Below are 6,326 nucleotides of genomic sequence, written 5' to 3'. Positions count from 1 at the left end.
ATGAGAGGAAGAGGAATTTAAGTTCAAAGAAGGGCAAAGGGAAGAAGGGGGAAGGGTACTGGCATTTACCCAAAGCCCAGGACATGCCAGCGTCCACCCGCAGGTACTACGTGTTGTTCTATAAACCCTCCCAAGGTCGAGGGGAAGTTGAAGGGCATGAGAAGGTGGCTGGAGGGGAAGAGGCTTGTGGGTGGTGGAAAAGATGGTCACACATAAACCCCCAGGAGTTAGGTAGACGAGGGCTGCGAATGCCATGCTCAGGGCCCGGCTTGATGAGATTCGCAGTTTACAATAACTGGCAGCAACACGTGGGACTCACAGTGGGCCGAGAGTAGAGGTGGCCGAGGGGAACTGAGCCAGCCTGTGACTGACGCCACAGACAACTTTTCATTCAGAACTTACACCATACAGGCCATCTCTGTTGCCTTCTTTAACTTCCATGAGAAGAAAAACAAAGTTTCTCCCCAAGTGGAGTTAAATTCTAAACATGATAAGCCTGAGTTGGCACCAACGCTGCTTGCTAGAATTAACTTTTCCTTGTAATTTGTAAATGCATTCAGGCTTGTTTTCGGGTTTCCTTTTATGGGCTTCCCCCCACCCCCACCCCTCAAGCAGGGCCAATATCTGAATAGAAAGAAAAGATCTCCAGCTGGGCTCCTTTCTCCGAACTAGCTTTGCAAGCTTTGCAGCATCTTCCTTGGATACGATTCAGCTGGGTGCCTTCCCTGTATTCCAAGACGAATTCCTGCATCCTCACACAGGGGCCCTTTGTTGTCTGAGGTTCTAAGAAGCTAACCACTACTTTGCACAAGGAAATATCTTTTCCCAGTGCGAAGTAATGATCAAAGAGGAATGCCATTTAAACCAAGGGAAAACAAAACTGTGATTGATATCTAGAATCTCTACGGGGAAAAAAAGAACGACCCTAGTTACTTCAGTAAAGCACGGTCATCTGCAGTATAAAGTGTAAAATTCACTCATCTATTGATGGATTTTAAAGTTTAGTCCTTGGTACAAAGTCTAAGTACTTTTTTTAAGTATAAAAACTTTTTTTTTCTTTTGTAGCTGCTCTGCTCATAAATATCTCCAATGTTTGCCAAATGCTTAAAGATCTTTTCTCATTAAAAAAAAAGATGTTTGTATGTGTACATATTTATATGTAAAATACATATATATAAAATAGATGTGATTATACACAAACATGCACAAATACATACAAAGTTTGGGAAAAGGGAAGAAAAAAGCCAGCTGTAATCATAGCAATCTAACCTGTGTTAGATGTTCAGTTTTCTTCCCAGGATTTGTTTTAGTTTATGTCCATCTGCATACCTGTTTTTTTTTAACATCTTTATTGGAGTATAATTGCTTTACAATGGTGTGTTAGTTTCTGCTTTATAACAAAGTGAATCAGTTATACATATACATATGTCCCCATATCTCTTCCCTCTTGCGTCTCCCTCCCTCCCACCTTCCCTATCCCACCGCTCTAGGTGGTCACAAAGCACCAAGTTAATCTCCCTGTGCTATGCGGCTGCTTCCCACTAGCTATCTATTTTACTTTTGGTAGTGTATATATGTCCATGCCACTCTCTCACTTTGTCTCAGCTTACCCTTCCCCCTCCCCGTATCCTCAAGTCCATTCTCTAGTAGGTCTGTGTCTTTATTCCCGTCTTGCCCCTAGGTTCTTCATGACCTTTTTTTTTTTTTTTAGATTCCATACATATGTGTCAGCATACGGTATTTGTTTTTCTCTTTCAGACTTACTTCACTCTGTATGACAGACTCTAGGTCCATCCACCTCACTACAAATAACTCAATTTCGTTTCTTTTTATGGCTGAGTAATATTCCATTGTATATATGTGCCACATCCTCTTTATCCATTCATCTGTTGATGGACACTTAGGTTGCTTCCATGTCCTGGCTACTGTAAATAGAGCTGCAATGAACATTTTGATACATGACGCTTTTTGAATTATGGTTTTCTCAGGGTATATGCCCAGTAGTGGGAATGCTGGGTCGTATGGTAGTTCTATTTTTAGTTTTTTAAGGAAGCTCCATACTGTTCTCCCTAGTGGCTGTATCAATTTACATTCCCACCAACAGTGCAAGAGGGTTCCCTTTTCTCCACACCCTCTCCAGCATTTATTATTTCTAGATTTTTTGATGATGGCCATTCTGACTGGTGTGAGATGATATCTCACTGTAGTTTTGATTTGCATTTCTCTAATGATTAATGATGTTGAGCATTCTTTCATGTGTTTGTTGGCAATCTGTATGTCTTCTTTGGAGAAATGTCTATTTAGGTCTTCTGCCCATTTTTGGATTGGGTTGTTTGTTTTTTTGATATTGAACTGCATAAGCTGCTTGTAAATTTTGGAGATTAATCCTTTGTCAGTTGCTTCATTTGCAAATATTTTCTCCCATTCTGAGGGTTGTCTTTTCATCTTGTTTATGGTTTCCTTGCTGTGCAAAAACTTTTAAGTTTCATGAGGTCCCATTTGTTTATTTTTATTTTTATTTCCATTTCTCTAGGAAGTGGGTCAAAAAGGATCTTGCTGTGATTTATGTCACAGAGTGTTCTGCCTATGTTTTCCTCTAAGAGTTTTACAGTGTCTGGCCTTACATTTAGGTCTTTAATCCATTTTGAGTTTATTTTTGTGTATGGTGTTAGGGAGTGTTCTAATTTCATTCTTTTACATGTAGCTGTCCAGTTTTCTCAGCACCACTTATTGAAGAGGCTGTCTTTTCTCCACTGTATATTCTTGCCTCCTTTATCGAAGATAAGGTGACCGTATGTGCGTGGGTGTATCTCTGGGCTTTCTATCCTGTTCCATTGATCTATATTTCTATTTTTGCACCAGTACCATATTGTCTTGATTACTGTAGTTTTATAGTATAGTCTGAAGTCAGGGAGCCTGATTCCTCTAGCTCCACGTTTCTTTCTCAAGATTGCTTTGGCTATTCGGGGTCTTTTGTGTTTCTATACAAATTGTGAAATTTTTTTTTCTAGTTCTGTGAAAAATGCCAGTGGTAGTTTGATAGGGATTGCATTGAATCTGTAGATTGCTTTGGGTAGTATAGTCATTTTCACAGTGTTTACTCTTCCAATCCAAGAACTGCATACCTGTTTTACACAATATATAAACAACTTCACGTCCTGCTTTTTTCCCCTTTTTTTTTTTTTTTTTCTTTTTAAATTTATTTATTTATTTTTTATTAGTTTCTGCTTTATAACAAAGTGAATCAGTCATACATACACATCTGTTCCCACATCCCTTCCCTATTGCGTCTCCCTCCCTCCCACCCTCCCTATCCCACCCCTCCAGGCGGTCACAAAGCACCGAGCTGATCTCCCTGTGCTCTGCGGCTGCTTCCCACTATCTATCTACCTTACGTTTGGTAGTGTATATATGTCCATGCCTCTCTTTCGCTTTGTCACAGCTTACCCTTCACCCTCCCCATATCCTCAAGTCCGTTCTCAAGTAGGTCTGTGTCTTTATTCCCGTTTTACCCCTAGGTTCTTCATGACATTTTTTTTTTTTAAATTCCATATATATGTGTTAGCATACGGTATTTGTCTTTCTCTTTCTGACTTACTTCACTCTGTATGACAGACTCTAGGTCTATCCACCTCATTACAAATAGCTCAGTTTCGTTCCTTTTTATGGCTGAGTAATATTCCATTGTATATATGTGCCACATCTTCTTTATCCATTCATCCGATGATGGACACTTAGGTTGTTTCCAGCTCCGGGCTATTGTGAATAGAGCTGCAATGAACATTTTGGTACATGTCTCTTTTTGAATTATGGTTTTCTCAGGGTATATGCCTAGTAGTGGTATTGCTGGGTCATATGGTAGTTCTATTTTTAGTTTTTTAAGGAACCTCCATACTGTTCTCCATAGTGGCTGTACCAATTCACATTCCCACCAGCAGTGCAAGAGTGTTCCCTTTTCTCCACACCCTCTCCAGCATTTATTGTTTCTAGATTTCTTGATGATGGCCATTCTGACTGGTGTGAGATGATATCTCATTGTAGTTTTGATTTGCATTTCTCTAATGATTAATGATGTTGAGCATTCTTTCATGTGTTTGTTGGCAGTCTGTATATCTTCTTTGGAGAAATGCCTATTTAAGTCTTCTGCCCATTTTTGGATTGGGTTGTTTGTTTTTTTGCTATTGAGCTGCATGAGCTGTTTATAAATTTTGGAGATTAATCCTTTGTCAGTTGCTTCATTTGCAAATATTTTCTCCCATTCTGAGGGTTGTCTTTTGGTCTTGTTTATGGTTTCCTTTGCTGTGCAAAAGCTTTGAAGTTTCATTAGGTCCCATTTGTTTATCTTTGTTTTTAGTTCCATTTCTCTAGGAGGTGGGTCCAAAAGGATCTTGCTGTGATTTATGTCATAGAGTGTTCTACCTATGTTTTCCTCTAAGAGTTTGATAGTTTCTGGCCTTACATTTAGGTCTTTAATCCATTTTGAGCTTATTTTTGTGTATGGTGTTAGGGAATGATCTAATCTCATACTTTTACATGTCCCTGTCCAGTTTTCCCAGCACCACTTATTGAAGAGGCTGTCCTTTCTCCACTGTACATTCCTGCCTCCTTTATCATAGATAAGTTGGCCATATGTGCGTGGGTTTATCTCTGGGCTTTCTATCCTGATCCACTGATCTATCTTTCTGTTTTTATGCCAGTACCACACTGTCTTAATTACTGTAGCTTTGTAGTATAGTCTGAAGTCAGGGAGCCTGATTCCTCCAGCTCCGTTTTTCGTTCTCAAGATTGCTTTGGCTATTCGGGGTCTTTTGTTTTTCCAAACAAATTTTGAAATTTTTTGTTCTAGTTCTGGGAAAAATGCCAGTGGTAGTTTGATAGGGATTGCATTGAATCTGTAGATTGCTTTGGGTAGTAGAGTCATTTTCACAATATTGATTCTTCCAATCCAGGAGCATGGTATATCTCTCCATCTATTTGTATCCTCTTTAATTTCTTTCATCAGTGTCTTATAATTTTCTGCATACAGGTCTTTTGTCTCCTTAGGTAGGTTTATTCCTAGATATTTTATTCTTTTTGTTGCAATGGTAAATGGGAGTGTTTTCTTGATTTCATTTTCAGATTTTTCATCATTAGTGTACAGGAATGCCAGAGATTTCTGTGCATTAATTTTGTATCCTGCTACTTTACCAAATTCATTGATTAGCTCTAGTAGTTTTTCGGTAGCATCTTTAGGATTCTCTATGTATAGTATCATGTCATCTGCAAACAGTGACAGCTTTACTTCTTCTTTTCCAATTTGGATTCCTTTTATTTCCTTTATTCTCTGATTGCTGTGGCTAAAACTTCCAAAACTAGGTTGAATAAGAGTGGTGAGAGTGGGCAGCCTTGTCTTGTTCCTGATCTTAGTGGAAATGGTTTCAGTTTTTCACCATTGAGGACAATGTTGGCTGTGGGTTTGTCATATATGGCCTTTATTATGTTGAGGAAAGTTCCCTCTATGCCTGCTTTCTGCAGGGTTTTTATCATAAATGGGTGTTGAATTTTGTCGAAAGCTTTCTCTGCATCTATTGAGATGATCATATGGTTTTTCTCCTTCAACTTGTTAATATGGTGTATCACATTGATTGATTTGCGTATATTGAAGAATCCTTGCATTCCTGGAATAAACCCCACTTGATCATGGTGTATGATCCTTTTAATGTGCTGTTGGATTCTGTTTGCTAGTATTTTGTTGAGGATTTTTGCATCTATGTTCATCAGTGATATTGGCCTGTAGTTTTCTTTCTTTGTGACATCCTTGCCTGGTTTTGGTATCAAGGTGATGGTGGCCTCGTAGAATGAGTTTGGGAGTGTTCCTTCCTCTGATATTGTTTGGAAGAGTTTGAGAAGGATGGGTGTTAGCTCTTCTCTAAATGTTTGATAGAATTCGCCTGTGAAGCCATCTGGTCCTGGGCTTTTGTTTGATGGAAGATTTTTAATCACAGTTTCAATTTCAGTGCTTGTGATTGGTCTATTCATATTTTCTATTTCTTCCTGAGTCAGTCTTGGTAGGTTGTGCATTTCTAAGAATTTGTCCATTTCTTCCAGGCTGTCCATTTTATTGGCATAGAGTTGCTTATAGTAATCTCTCATGATCTTTTGTATTTCTGCAGTGTCAGTTGTTACTTCTCCTTTTTCATTTCTAATTCTATTGATTTGAGTCTTCTCCCTTCTTTTCTTGATGAGTCTGGCTAATGGTTTGTCAATTTTGTTTATCTTCTCAAAGAACCAGCTTTTAGTTTTATTGATCTTTGCTATTGTTTCCTTCATTTCTTTTTCATTTATTT

Source organism: Hyperoodon ampullatus (assembly GCF_949752795.1).
Source record: "Hyperoodon ampullatus genome assembly, chromosome: 1".
Classification (NCBI taxonomy): domain Eukaryota; kingdom Metazoa; phylum Chordata; class Mammalia; order Artiodactyla; family Ziphiidae; genus Hyperoodon; species Hyperoodon ampullatus.
The sequence above is the reverse complement of the archived record's forward strand: the minus strand, read 5'-3'. Positions refer to the sequence as shown.